Source organism: Anopheles funestus, chromosome 3RL (assembly GCF_943734845.2).
Source record: "Anopheles funestus chromosome 3RL, idAnoFuneDA-416_04, whole genome shotgun sequence".
Classification (NCBI taxonomy): domain Eukaryota; kingdom Metazoa; phylum Arthropoda; class Insecta; order Diptera; family Culicidae; genus Anopheles; species Anopheles funestus.
In genome coordinates this window covers 61226827-61242408 of record NC_064599.1, presented here as the reverse complement: position 1 = coordinate 61242408, position 15582 = coordinate 61226827, and the positions used below count along the sequence as shown (strand labels likewise).

General features: G+C 42.5%; 1 protein-coding gene across 1 annotated transcript in view; it reads left to right on the top strand.

Annotated features, from left to right (window-relative positions):
- Positions 1 to 6737: 6737 nt before the first annotated feature.
- Positions 6738 to 15582, top strand: part of LOC125768034 (microtubule-associated serine/threonine-protein kinase 2) — a 35860-nt gene continuing 27015 nt past the window's right edge. Inside the window, exons 1-2 of the mRNA XM_049435153.1 lie at positions 6738 to 7047; positions 8237 to 8427. The gene's annotated coding sequence lies outside the window, so the exon portion shown is untranslated. The remainder of the gene's footprint in view (positions 7048 to 8236; positions 8428 to 15582) is intronic.

The following is a 15582-nucleotide window of genomic DNA, read 5'->3' as shown; positions in this document are numbered from 1 at the left end:
TGATTGAATGAAGAGGGATTTGGTTTCTGTTTATTAGATTATCTACTTTTGATAAGCAATGAAAGAAAATTTTGTCCAATTTTGATAGTTAGATTTTGTTAGAATTCCGTTCACAGTTGCAGCACTTGAGGTAAGCGCCTAAATGTACGCAAAAAGTTTGCTGTTTTAGACTAATTATTCTAGAACTCTGCAAGAAGAATGTTAATAACTAAATCGAATGGCTGTATTACTAATAGAAAACTTACTTAAAAATATTGAAAAATAATGCAAAATTTCTTTAACATAAAATATATTAAAAAGTCAAAAAATATTTAAGAAGATGATAAATAAATTCATGCTCATTGGTTGCAATCTGCTCAACACAGTTTATTTTTAAATAATCAAAAATTATCTACTTTTATGAGAACCATTCCTAAAAACTAAACAAAAACAATCTATTTTTGTGGCAAAAAAGTAAACTGTAATTGTAATTGTAAGTAATTGCCCTTAAGCTGGCAATTGTTTTGTGAATGAACTAGTGATTTGAATTGTTTTTGGAAATGATTATCTTTGAGGGATATTGTTTGAATGAAGAAGATTTGATTTCCGTTTATGAGATTATCTCCTTTTGGAATACAATGAAAGAAAATTAGTTCATTTTTGATAGTTTAACTCTGCTAAATTCCGTAGGTTTGTTACTATCTTCACCGAACCAACTCTTTCGATAAGCGCCTAAATGTATGCATTTGTTTGTTCTTTTATTCTTTTGATTCTAGAGCTCTGTAAGAAGAATGTTAACAACTAAATCGAATTGCTGTATTACTAATAAAAACTTACTGAAAAATAATTAAAAAAATGCAAAATTTATTTTTCATTTATATAAATTATATAATATATTATATTAAAAATTATATAATATAATTTATATAATATTTAAGAAGATAATAAACAAATTCATACTCATTGGATGAAATCTGCTCTACACAGTTTATTTTTATAAACTAAAAAATTAATAGCTAAACTAAAACACTAAACAATTATAAGATTCGAATAATTTGTTTAACTAAACGGGCAATAGGACTAACTTAAAAATTCTGTCTTCAGTTGTTGTAATGAATACTAGTTCGATAAAGGATTTCAACAACTAGCTTGCAGTTAAACACAACTTTCGATAAACTCTTTATCATTTACCAGCAAACCATCAGTCACAGTCAGCCATTTTCCCATTTTGCGCTTCATTGATCGTGACTTGTTCGAATGACACATAAAAAAAACATCATCTATTATGTCCGTGAAATTCCCCAGATCGTGGTGAAACTAACGAGAAAAATGAGCTGCTTATTGGGTACCATTTGCAATTAAATTGATTTGCGTAATCGATAACTTCAACGCCGCAGCGTCGCACCCTGTCGGGAAAATTCTAAACCGTCCCAGCACGAGCCGTCCGTTGTGCGGAGATTTTTTAAATTTTGTTTTACAATACCAATCCTGCAACAAACAGCGAGAAAGTGTGGATGAGGATTTCAAACAAAAAAAAAAACACACGAAAAAAAAGAGTTACCTCCCGTAAGTACACCCTCGTTGTACGCCTCTTTGACACTCTAAAAACGATAATTAATTTGATTCATTCACTTTCGACGAACGGTCACCATAAATCACCCTCAGGAAGGCTATTAATTAACATCTGTTTCCATTTGCCTTCGCTGCCTTCGGTGCTTCACATTGCCACGTGTGCCACACAATTGACCCCTGCCCGGCGGCTTTTCTGGCCACCAATTCTGGCATTCCCGTAGCAGGTGTTCCGAACCCAATGCCACGGATGGAACGTGGATGCAAAGAGAATGCAAACCGCCTGGGCCGAACGTGTGAAGCGAACTTGTGTTTGTGTCTAACTATGGCCCGTTCGTACGAGCCTGCGCTTACATTCCTGCTGACGCTGAAGTAATATATCATAAAAGTTTACCCTTTGAACACACGTGCCCGAGCCAAATCCAATCGAAACGATCTCCTGCATCTCGCATCCTTATCCATCCATCCGTTTGCCTTATCCGGCGGTGTACAGATTTTCGCCGAGATGGGGATGAGCTGATCCTCGATCATTATCGCATGGAGCATGCAGCATTTCCTCCACGTACAATGACGACACACCGTTGACTGCGACCGTGAAAAGGTCTTATGGATGGGTAATACCGCGATGCTTCCGTGCGTTCACAACACCATAAATATCGTGTTCATAACCAACTGGCTCGGGAAGCCAACACGATATCTTGCCATCCTCCCTAGCGCCATCATTACACACGGCCAGGTAGCCGAAAAGGCCGCATCATAAAGAGGACAATCAGGCACGCACATACCCGCTCACAAGGAATACGTTTCAATTAGATCGTTGATGCGTATCGGCGATGTTCTGCTTCGACGGGAGTTGCAATAAATTTTGCCAACTACACACCGTGCGGATAATTCTAAAGAGCCAAATTTGTAGCCGCACACCAGGCTGGGGAGGAATTATTTCTCCATGCTTAAAAGACACGCCCGAAATAAAAAAGGTACATCGTGTCGCGTGGTTTCACACGAAAGAGATTATTGATATTAATTATGGTTTGCTAGGGAGACGGCAGGGGAACTGATGAGTATGTCATAAATTGAGAAATAAATGATTTTAAATTTCATACTCTAAAATATTTAAAGGAAAATAACAAGATAAATAACAAGATAAATTAAATTTTGCAGGATCCTAAGCATGACTGACAACGCCTGGAAGTATGCAATCTTTTTGTAATTACGCTTAGGTAACGAATTTGAGTGAAATTCGTTCTATACAAGGAAGTCTTTCATGCAGAGGATCGTCAATTATAATGAAAATAATAGACTCGATGGCCCGGTAGTGCACGCGATACACGGCGCCGGTCAACACGGCAGCACCCGGTTCAAATCCCATCCGGATCGTTCCCCCGTAGCAAGGACTGGCTCTCCTGCTACGTGGTAAAATAAGTCTAGTAAACCAGAAATGACCGGCGTGACCTCTACGGTCGTTTAAGCCAAGAAGAGAGAGAGAGAGAGAAATAACAAATTAAACTTAATTTTGCAAGATCCTAAGCATCATTGACGCCCGAAAGTATGCAATATTATTGTTTCGCTTAGGTAGTAGATATTTGAGTTAAAATCGCTCTGTACAATGTAGTCTTTCATGCAGAGGATCGTCAATTATAATGAAAATAATAAACTCGATAAATAATTAAAAAATTAAACACTTTAAAAGTGTCTTTTCCATATAGGAAGCCGCCAAGCGAGGTACAAAAATACAAGATCTTTGTTTCATAAGATCATAAGAAACGAAGTAAATATTGCTAGTTTATTTAAATTTAAATTTATATTTAATTTAATAAATTTTAAATTAGTCATCACACCTTCTCACATTTCTGTATTTCACTTTTTTATACTTCATTCGCCCGTTTTAGTATTTCTTATATCAACAAATCTCAGGTAATGTAAATTAAATATTGCATACATCTAGGCGCAAGAATAATTATTTAAAATTTATACATATCGATCCGATTAAAAGAATTCTTGTTAAAAATTCACTTCAAAATAGTAGTAGAAAATAGATTTAAATTATTTCACAACCGTGTGAACAAACAAAACCTCACCTCACGAACCTCTCCAACAATTATTGACTTTACCAATGAAATGCTCTCATTAGAGTCACCTAATGCAGATGCTAATGCAAACGTGCAAGCTTTTGCAACCGTACAAAATAATTATTCTTTTGCCACTAGAGACACAGACACACACACCGGTCACTTTTGCTTTCCGGTTGAGCAGTGCTCAGGTGCTCTAATGAATATTAGCCATTTCCGTCACTTGCCGTCGTCTTAAGTGCAGTGACAGCGTTGATCACCGGCCCGACCAGGATCAGTCAGCACAGTACAGAAGGCCTCCAATTGTTCATAATTACACCAATTACACAGCAAAACGTTTCAGGTGAAGCACACTGAAAACAGCAGGAGATAAAAAATGCTTTTTCTTACTACGATCCCACACTAGCGTGCAACTGCAGCTGCTTATGCCGTACGAGAGGATCTAAGGAAAAATTAAACAAACGTACAACACTTACCGAAAAGAGGTCCGTACGTGCATTCATACCTGCCAGACAGCAGCATCATCATTACACATGGCTACATGCTATACAGGACACGATGGTTAAAAAGTGATAGTGTTCACATGAGTACTAAAGGTCATACGAAACAGCAAACGATGCGACCTCGAAAGCACTTGAAAACACTTGAGTAAGAATTTGTAATAAGGAAAAAAAGCGTCGTGTGAATCATGGCGTTATACTCTGAATTCTAAAATAAGTTGTCTAGTTAGTATCAGGAGCTTTCCACGATTCAATCTCCTATTCTTTTGCGCCTTTTTTGGCTAGCACAAACTAATGATCATCGTCGTAGGTTCGTTCATTTTTTTCTTATGTTTTCAAAATGCACATTTGGCAAGTTCCTGCCATGATCTGCAGTTACAATTACAGCCAGACCCATTCAATGGCTGTGTCAACCGAAAATCTTCCAATTTGTATATGAAGCGAGTAGTTTGGTGAGGTAAATTGCAAAATATATTTATGCTCATGATTACGCTTTTTGACTGACGAAGTGAGTTTCTTTTCTGCTCAATTTCACTAGCGCACATTCAACGATCGGGCACAATTACGGTTACGACCCGGCGAAACCCCATGCTACCATTTCTGATTCATCTTCGCAAGCCACTTGACGTTGCCGACCCTTTACGGATAGCACCGACATCAGCATTGCTACTTTACCACTTTTTATTTCCATCCAGAGCGCATTAAGAAACACATTTGGTCAAAGATATTTTCACTTTTGACTTCATATCTCAGCACTTTTCTTCTTTTTTGGTTGGCGTTTGCTTCTCGCGATGAAAAGGATACCAGGCCAGGTTGAAGAGCATCCTTACCGGTCACCCTTGTGTGTGTGTGTAGGACGAATAAGATGTAAATTTCGGCTTCCTCGTGCACCCATATCCAATCTCTTCCTACTTTTACCCATTCACACAAAATTGTCCCGAACTGAGGAAGGAAATGTGAAAATGTAATTATTTTTCTATTCATTTCTCTTCACGTTCTTTTTTTCCAGCTGAGAACGTGAAAGGGCTGAATGGTCCTTTGCTCCTTTATCGCTGTTTAAGTGAGGTACGGATGCTTTTATCTTTCTGGCGCTCGTTACGGTGTGGCACCAAGCGGGTGTGCGTATTCGTTCCTTTATTTTCCCCCCATTTCACTGCGGATGATTTTCCGAACTCACCGTCCAGCACCGTCGTGGAAGAAACGGGTAAGAAAATGAGGTATTTCTTCTACCGCTCGATCGGTGTATAAGGAGAAAACTTCAAGGATTCACCCACCACGGTCGTGAATGCATATGGATGAGTACCAATCCAATTAGATTGAATCGGTGCACTCGAGTGATTGTGCAAATTGAAAAGACGTCTTCGGTTCGCTCATCTTTGCCCAGTGTTTCATTCCTTTATCGCTTCATTTCATGTAGCTTCTTAAACCACTCATTTCAACCTTAGACAGGCCGAAGGACCCAGTGAAAACCATCCCACGCTATATGCACATGTTAGCCAAAGTCTTATCTACTTCATGGCAGACACAACGTTTTTGGATTAGTACATTAGAATAGCATAAGACGTTTACTGCATTAGTTTGAAAAGATTTGAATGTTCGAATTGATTTTAAAAAATTTTGTTTGGAAAAAGTGTTTGTTATTTGTCATTTAATTTTTCAAAAACAAAGTTTAATACTGTTTTTTTTTTGCTCTATTTACACCCTACATAATCATAACGTAATGAAATTCGTTATAAAATCGTTCTGTATATTATACCAAACGAGGAGATAATTGAAATAACCCCAATTTTCGCTCAATCTTGTATAAAATAAAACAAAATTATGAATTGAACATTTATCCGTGCCTCAAAAGCTAAAGACATAATTTAAACTCTTGTAGACTTTGCTGAGGTCTGCGTTTAACAACTATTTTAAACTAAAAGCTGTCACGCATTTTGATTCTTTTAAATTTCAAAATGTTGCATGGGAAACGAAGTGCACGTGCATGGCACTATGGTTTAAATGAAAATTAACACGAAATATTATATTTTCTTCGCAGAACGAAAACCAATGTTAAACAAAAGCAATGGGCACAAATATAAATTTTATAATTGTTCAATAAAACAACTAAAAATAAAAAATAAAATATTATACACATGTTTGTTGCAAATTATGTTTCTTCATAATGTTTGAAACACGCAAACAAATGCATAAAATTAAAACTTTATTATACTGCTTTCCAGTTTTATTGTAATGCTGAACGAGTTGTAAAAATTGTAACCTCTTGCTATCTTTTATTTCGCAAAAAAATCGTTTACTTTGTCCTTGTATTCACCTGTAGTGCAAACCAGTTGCACTTCTGTGCGGGAATCAGCAAATAACTGAGAAAGAAGTTTCGTTCGCCATGTTTTTCTATATTTTTGACATACCAGCACATTTATCACTATGGAAGTGATTATAATTGTATTTATTAACGTTTAAAAAATGAGTAGAAGCTCACAAAAATGGTTAAAAAGAAGTAAATTCATCAATTTACATCGAATATCAGCACATTACGCGCTGCAAGAATAATGCACGTTCTGTCATGTGCCCGCTACGTCAAAATCTGAACTGTCAAACCACAGCACATTGTCAAACCCGTTTTCGCCACACAACTGGCCGTGCGTCAGCCGTCAATCGAAAACATCACGAAAGAAATCACGAAAAAAAATCGAAAAAATAGATATCGGTGCGTGTCGTCGTCGTCGGGGATTATTTGATCCGCGTTTGCTGACGATGGAAAAAGGGCAACCGTAGCGGACCCCGCTGGTAGTGAAACGTGTGAAACACCCGTACCATTTGTGACCAGCCAGCAGTCAGCTGCTGTTTCAGTTTTCACTCGCTCTCTGTGTGTATGTGTGTGTTTGACATTCGTAGCAACTCCGCAAGAGCAGGCAGCTGCTGGCGTTTCGGTAAGAAAATCAATCGACCGCTGTACGGTGAAGTGCATAATGCAAGTGCAACTCGGCTGTCCTATCGGTGGGTGCAGCCAGCAGAACGGGTGCGTTGAACAGACTGGCTGGTGCTGTGTACCGTCCCAGCGACGCGTGTGTCCCATCGTTTGGTCCGTCCGTCGGTCATAATCTCCGTGTGTGAGGAGGGAAGGGGTGTTTGCCTTGTCTGTTGTCGATGGTTGTTGCCGTTTGTTGCTGCACACTGGAAGACCTTCGACAACGCCTTCAGCTGCGGGAGCAACCGTGTGTCGTGGGTTAGGATTGATAAAAAAAAGTGCATTCCCTGCTCGAACGGCGGATGAGAAAAAGATGCACGCCCATTCGGTCAACATTCAAAGAAGCTTCGCAGCAAAAAGGAAGCAAGAACGCAGATGAAACGAAACAACTAGCGAAAAGTGTGTCAAAAAGTGGTTTGCCTCTCTCGGTCGATTCTCGTGCGGAATCGAATTTTCGAGCAGATAAATAACCAATATCGAGCAGCGGGAAAACGGAAAAACGAGATCCTTTTTACTGCAAAGGGAAGTGGTTGGATATCAACGATAACGCGGGGAACAGCGGGGCACAAAATTCGTTCCGTAGTGAGAATCGGTGATTGGTGAGATGTCAGTCGTCGGCCATGGCCTGCGAAGGTTCGTCGTCGTGGGACGTGTGGTAGAGAGTGCGTACATGTGGGCGGGTAATGTGCGTAACTGTGTCCGTCATCCGTGCGTGCGTGCACTTGTGTAAACACCGTCCTACAGTAGGTCGTGGGTTCGAATGTTAAACCCGCACACGTAATTTGTTTTTCATCTTCCTTTAAAGCCTCCCTCCGCGTGGCAGGGAAAAGCAAGTTGTGAAAACACAAAACCCGTACCGTGTATCCTTGTGTGTGTGTGTGTGCGTGATGTGCGCGCGCAACAATTCTACGGGAAAAGTCCTTTTCCGATGATATAGCAGAGGCGCTGCCTACTTCGCTTTGCACAGCAAACGGAGTAAAAGGAGAGAAAGAGGCCGCGATACGAATTTTTGGAAGCAAAAGAGCGGGACAGCGTTTACGGAAAGGAAAAACAGTCACTTGGAGAGAAGCGGCAGCAGCAGCTGTGGGCAAGAAAGGCAGTGGAAAGGAATTGTTGTGTTTACTAGTCTCATCTGATTTTCCCTTCTGTAGTAGCAGAATCGAACGAAACGGAAAAGCCCAACGTTCGAAAGGTGAACGATTCGCACCGTTTTGTTGGAACTGATTTCGACGTTTGTGAAAGCTGGTCCCGAAGGCATCCCCGTTATCCTGTTTTCCCACATTGGAAGACAATCACGACAATATTACCTGTGAAAAAGGAACCCGTATCCGTCTTCTAAAAGGTGAGATATCTTCCTTAAAATGCTTTGTATCTTCTTGTATCCGTAGACAACCATATCCATTAAGAAGAATCATCAAATAAATAGATCAACAATTGAAAAGTACCTCGTACGGTCGCCTTTTAGTTCCCATTTGATGAGTTCTCGACTACAGTGAACACGTTGAAGGTCCAGCCGACCGCGAAACGAGCGACACAAAACCATCCCTTCACATACGAACCTTTTTTTGCTAGCAAAACGAAGGCAAGAAGGTAACGTAAAAATAAAGCTCAAATACAAGCGGCCAACAAACAAAAATCGCAACGCTAGATGGGGATAGAAACGGCACGCACTGGGAAAGGCTACCAGCTCTAAACAAATCCCATTCACCCATGCGGTCTGGGTCTGGGCGATTTAGTCGTTACGCGCCTTCACCTTCAAACGCGAACCGAGAAAGGCGTTTTTGGTTCAGACGAGGGACACCACAGTCCGCGCGGGCCGTCTGGGGGGGGGGGAGTTTTTTTTACTAATGAATCAGATATACTGGCCCTTCCCCGTGCGCACACAACATGCGGCACGATGGGCTTTTTGCACGGTCGGTCAAAATATGACATCTGAACTCGCCACCCCATTCCGATGGTCATGCGCATACAAACGTGGTTGTGTTTTTATTTAAATGGTGTTACGCGAGAGAAAAACTCCTCAGGTTGATACACAACCATCCGCCGGTGCGGGTTTGCTTAAGGAAGCGAACCTGTACAATCACTATGAAGCTGATTCGATTAGGAGACAGCAAAACATGGGGAAAACGGTCGCCCCCAAAACTGGGGAAACAGTTAGGCGCTCGCACGGACGTCCTCTGTTCATTGAACTGCCTAGTGGCAAACAAATCGATGACCGAATGGGTAGCGAAATGGGTAAAAAAAAGGAAAGTGAAGGACCCTTCATTTGCGGCTGGAAAGAGAGTGTAATTAAATTAGAGGCACGAACACACCACCACCCCTGTGGCGGGGGGACACACAGACTTCCGTGCGCATCCTTTCGTACACTTTTCCACCCCGTACGGAATCAGAATAATCTAATAGAAGCAAAAACGGGGTGCAGCTTTTAATCGCTGCCCTTATCAGCCCAACCACGAACGGAAGGCAAGAAAGTACGTCTTTAAGACCACACAAAAATCAGCCCTTTCGTCCGGATTGAGAAGCAGGATAGGATCTTGCGGTTGCGTTGTGGAGCGCAATGGCATCAAACTCTATTATCTTTATGAACCATCTTTGGTTTGGTGGTTTATGGGTGAAATCCAGTACGATTGTTGGATACTGTAGTACTAATCTTATCTTCTTTTGTAGATTTATTGTACTGAATGTAACAAACTCCCAAAATAAACTGGAAATTTTTACCATTACAAATCCATCGCCAATCCCACCGTACAGGCGGCGTCATATGTGCTCGGTGAAGCAAAAACTTCCAACGCCGCACCGTGGTCACCGGTTCATGACGGCAACCACTGTCGATAGGAGAAAAATGTCCGGCCATCAAGAAGAAACCAGCGTTGGTGCCCCCAGCGATTGGGGCGCTGCGAACGATAGCACGATCCGCGCGGAAGGAGAGAAAACATCATCCGGCCGAAGAAAAGCTCGCATGAAAGAGCATCAACACAACGCACACAGTCACATACGCAGCCAAAACTATGCCTGGCTGGTGGCGTGCAAACCGGTGGTTGTCGAGAAGCAACAGAGCCGACGTGGTTACCATTAATCCCTTTTACCCGGGCCCGGGCTTCCATTAGGTCAGTCAGTTTTGCTTTCGCCTCTTCGCTGCAAGTATTCTACGTGCTGCGGTGTTTATATTTCGCGTGTTTTATTACCGCACCCGGTGCCGGTTAACGCAGCACCGGGGATCCAAACGATCCAATGATGCTACATGGGTTTCGAGCAAGAATGATGCCGATCGAGAGTCGAACAATAGCACTGAATCATTGGGAGTTTTGTTTAACAGCACACATCGGTTTGGAGAAAATGATCGAAAAAAAACGATAAATTATAAACAGGGAGAAAAGCCTGAAGATCGCGGAAAACAACAAAAATCAAAGCAGATGAATGTTAGCTTTCGCGGAGTAACCAAGTAAAACCGGACGCACCCTTTCGGATGGAGGCTAAAGACGAATGCGAATGTGTCTCACTTTGTCCTGAGTTTCTCTCAATGCACAGACACACGCTCATAAATATGTGCAAAAATCGATGCCTTCCATTAATGGAATGCAGCAAAACGCATACACACAGGTACACGAATGGTTCGAATTTTAAGCGCCATTTCTTCATCGTCCTCTTTCGAGGACGTCCACAAGAAGGGGTTCCGAAAATGGAATGCTTCCATTTTCTTCTGGACCCATTCTTAACCTTCGTGTTTCTAAACGTCTCGCACGTTCCGGGTGCACGATTATGCTGCCACAAATACAGACGACGAAAGAGGTACCACTGTTGCCGTGTCGACAGTGCGTGACCTGGTTGTGTCTGTTGATTGGTTTGTACAAATTTGGCGAAAAACGAAACCAAACCTACCTACTGCCGGAGAAGAGACATATCGTCATCGTTGGTCATCCGTCGGGCGATTGGTTACGGATGCTGTTAGGATGCTGATGTGTCATCCGTACGCCGCGGTATATCCCCTGAGACACGGGTACTGCCGCAAGGGGTCTTCACCCATAAAGAGGACAAGAGTTATTAGGTATGACTATTACAAATTGCCAGCTGCTTTTTTTCGTGTGCATCATCAGTTACGGTGGTGGGAAAGACCATCACGCAGTGACTCATTTTTTCTCAATCTTCGTCCCGACCTTGAGATGATCAGTACGCTTTTGTAATATAGGGCCTCCCCACCAACGGTCCGGGGGAGTCTGCGGACGAAACACCTACACCTACGGTAGACGGTGCATGGCGTAAGGTGATGAAGTTATGGCTAGATATGGGCAAAGACTCAAAACCTCAGCTCGCGCAATCTACACAATGCAAACAGTGCAGCTACTACCGTGCAGTACTCGAATGGAAGTTCCGGCGAAGATAGCGTTGCAGTGCCTATTTTCCCCTCCAACAATGGTAGCCTTGCCTAATGTTTGCCCGGTGCACGTGGGGTGTATGACGATCGCGAGTCATCGGTACGGTGGCACACTAGTGCGGTACGTGCGCGAACCATCTCTCGCTCTATCGCGCCTGCATGTGCGCGCACCCGCTTTGTAAAAGGTCTCTCAAACGGTAATGGGTCTGCTATTCTTTATGCTTCTTTTTTTACTCTCCACCAAACGCAACCCCGTGGATCGGATATACTGCGATTGCCATATTGGTGAAGTGGCTACCACACAGCGGGTCGGTTTTGCTAGTCCGCAAGCGTACTTTACACTGAAGGCAACAGCTCGGACCACAGCGAACTTGTGCGCACTAGCGGACGGATACAGGCACGTTCGTTTGGCTGTTTCCCTGTACCTTTCAAACACCGGTTCTCCAGCACGGGGCCAGATTTCTTGCTATGCCTTTGAGCAAAAAGAAAACGAAACTCTTGCAAACACACACGCTTCAACCAGCTAGACACACCAAAACCAACTTCTCCCCCGTTGGTTGGGGTTGAGTAATTTAACCGGCTCGATTGCACGGCACACGGTTGACCGCAATCGCAACCGAGTGACGGCGTTTGCACAACATCGTTTGCGTTCTCAGCGCTAGAACCCGACCACTGTTAGAAGCTCCGTGAGTCGGTGGTCTATTGAAACTACCGGCTGTGGTTGTTCCCAGCACAGCAGGGCGATAAACCCGTGTTGAGCTCTCGGACCGGAGTATCAAACTCCGACCGAGGGTGAGAGAAGGTAGAAACTAAACTAATTTATCCGCGGCCAACCGAAATAAAAAGGCTTTTTGTTCCGGTTGTGAGAAAGCTTATTTATTTAGGGCTACCTCCCCGTAGCCCCCTTTTATCGTACATGCTGCCTTAGCGATACATAATCGATACATTTCCTTGACGGCGACGCATAACCGTGTTTTCCTCGCGTTTCTCAACCCTTTATTCACCCTTTATCCTTTCGCCCTACTTCTTATTTATATTATTAATTCCTGTAACAATTTCCTAATTTCCTGTAATTCCTGTAATTTCCTCTAATTTCCTGTAGCTATTTCCTCAATTATTTCCCTATTTGCCTAATAAATTTAATAATTTTGGGGAGGATTTTTCGCGCCGATCCCCGCATTGTCCTTGCATTATCTGTCTGCGCCTGCAGGAGCAAGCGAGACAGACAGAGACGCTTAACTTCCCTCTCACTCATCGCTTCACGGTGAAGCGATGCGAGAGAGGTAAGCTTAGTCTCCTAGCTTATCTTTACGTTGAGAGCGGCTAAGTCCGCTCTCCTGCTACTATTCTCCTAAGCTAGGGACCTTTTTTGAGCGCGGACAGCGGTTCCTAAAAAGGACATAATTTCCGTCAGCGACATCCTCTCCCCCGTAATTCCTCGTAGAGGTGTTACAAACAATAATAAGCTGACGGAATTATGTCCTACCTATTTCTTCTTCGGCGCGAACCTCCAACCGTGCGACCTTTACCGCTGGTCTTCTAATAAATAAACTTCCTACTCTTATCGTTACGGATCGAACCTGTTTATCCTTTCCTTCTTGCACTTGCGTAATTATCCCCTTACGCCACCTTCCGCGAGTCTGCTCATCTGGAAATGCTACTATGTCGCCTATGCGCAATTCTTTCACTGGTTTTAACCATTTCTCTCGCGTTACCAATCGAGGTAGAAATTCTTTTATCCACCTAGACCAGTATTTTTGTGCAACCCATTGGGATTTCTTCCAATGTGTCTTTAAAGCTTCAGCTTCCGAAATCTCACACTGAGTTGGTTCTGCTTCTCCAGAACAGCCTATTAGAAAGTGGTTTGGTGTGAGAGGCTCATCGTCTTCGTGGTCCAAAGGAATATGCGTAAGAGGCCTATTATTGATCATGAATTCAATCTCAGTTAGCGCGCTTCTAAGTACTGCTTCTTGATAGGGTTCGTTGCATAGTGAGAGAAGGCTTTTTACCTCTTGTACCATTCTCTCCCACGACCCTCCAAAGTGTGGCGCCGCCGGTGGGTTGAAATGAAAATATATTCCCTCCGTAGCGCATTTTTCTTGCAACTTTGTTATTTCGCGGCACGCACCTACGAAATTCGTGCCATTGTCACAATATAGATGAGCGATCTTTCCGCGTCTGTGTTGCATTGCCCTCAGACATACAAGGAAAGAATTCGCGCTAAGATCGCTTGCCAACTCCAAGTGCACTGCTCTAGTAGAGAGGCAGGTAAATAGAGCGCACCATCTTTTTTCGGATCGCCTTCCAATGTAAACAGTAAGCGGGCCAAAATAATCGGCACCCGTATGCGTAAACGGTTTAACGAATGGTGTCGTTCTACATGCAGGCAAAGGTGCCATCATTGGCGGTTGTGGTTTGGCTCTATCGTTCTTGCATTTTTGACAATATGTCACGACTCTTTTGAGCGTTGCTCTTAAATCAACTACCCAGAAGCGCTGTCTGATTGCAGCTATAACCGTCTCTGTCTTTCTGTGTAAGTATTTTTCGTGATAGTAACGTATTATTAGTGTAGTGATATAGTTATGCTTTGGGAGTATGATCGGTCTTTTAGTATCTTCCCCCAAAAATTGCGCTCTGGTTAATCGGCTTTCGGCTCTCATTACGTTATTTTCGTCCAGGACCGGGCAGAGGTTTTTTATGTCGCTCCTGTTGCTTATTGGATGTCCTGCAGCTAAGGCTGCCATTTCGTCACTGAACCCCTCCCACTGTGCTTTTTTAAACAAAAGATGCTCTGCTTTATCTAAATTTCCCTTACTAATGATTGGTGAGAATGAGTTGTTATTAACCTTTGCTTTCAACCATTCAAGATATTTTAGGCAAATAGCTATCGCGCGCCTAAGTTTCAACCAATTTGAAGACCATTTTACATTGATTACTTCCCAATCTAGTCGGTTCACTGCATTAATAGTGTGCACCGGTCGAATTTCTTCAAGCGTCGTCGGTTCAAATCCATCATATTGAATATAAGACGCCTTTAAAAATGAAGGTCCTTCGAACCAAATTGAGGGTCCCTTTATTACCTTTGTTGCCTCATCGGCTGGGTTATCTTTCGTTCCTATCCAATGCCATTGATTTACACCAGATCGATTGAGAATTTCTCCTACTCTTAACGCAACAAACTGTTTGTAGTTTCTTGGCTCTGAACTGATCCATGCTAAAACTGTTTTCGAGTCGGTCCAATAACACGTCTCGTTTATGTCGATCCTCATTTCTCTTCTAAGCGTTTCAGCTAATCTGGCTCCTAACACAGCTGCTTGCAACTCTAAACGCGGTATGGATAGCGGTTTAGTAGGAGCAACGCGTGATTTTGCTGCCACAATGCAGATATCGATTCCTTGTTGATGAATAGTGCGCATGTAGACAACCGCCGCGAACGCCTTTTCTGACGCGTCTACGAAAACGTGAAATTCTCTTTTTGCAACATCTTCCGCTACTGAATAGCAACGCGGAATTTTTATGTTCTCTATACCCTTCATCCTTTCTACCCACTCCTGCCATCGGTCTGCTAAATTTATGGGTAGTTTGGCATCCCAATCGAGCCCTTGCTTCCAAATATCCTGCATCAAAATCTTCGACTCTATTATGTAATTCGCAATAAGTCCTAGGGGATCATAAATTTTCATTATGTTAGAAAGCAACATTCTTTTTGTAACTTCTCCTCCTAATTCATATAATCCTTTTGGCACGTATTTTAATGCATCTTCTTCCCTATCCCACCATTGGCCAAGTATTTTGTCGAAATTTTCATCTTTCTCGCCTATTTTGATCAATGTGTTCTCGCTCACTCTTCCCGGTGGCAGACTTTTCAACACTTCATTTGAATTCGATATGAAGTTTCTAATGAAAAAATTAGCTTTATCGTGGATTTCGATTACCTGTCGGGTTCTTTTTACCGCGGAATCCTCATTATCGAAACTGTCTAAATAGTCATCCACGTAGTGATTGTGAATGATTGCGACTACCGCTGAAGGGTACTGATTTTGAAAGAGCGATGCATTTTCATTTTTGACGTATTGGGCGCATGCTGGGGAACAGGTCGCTCCAAAGGTCATAACCCGCATTTCA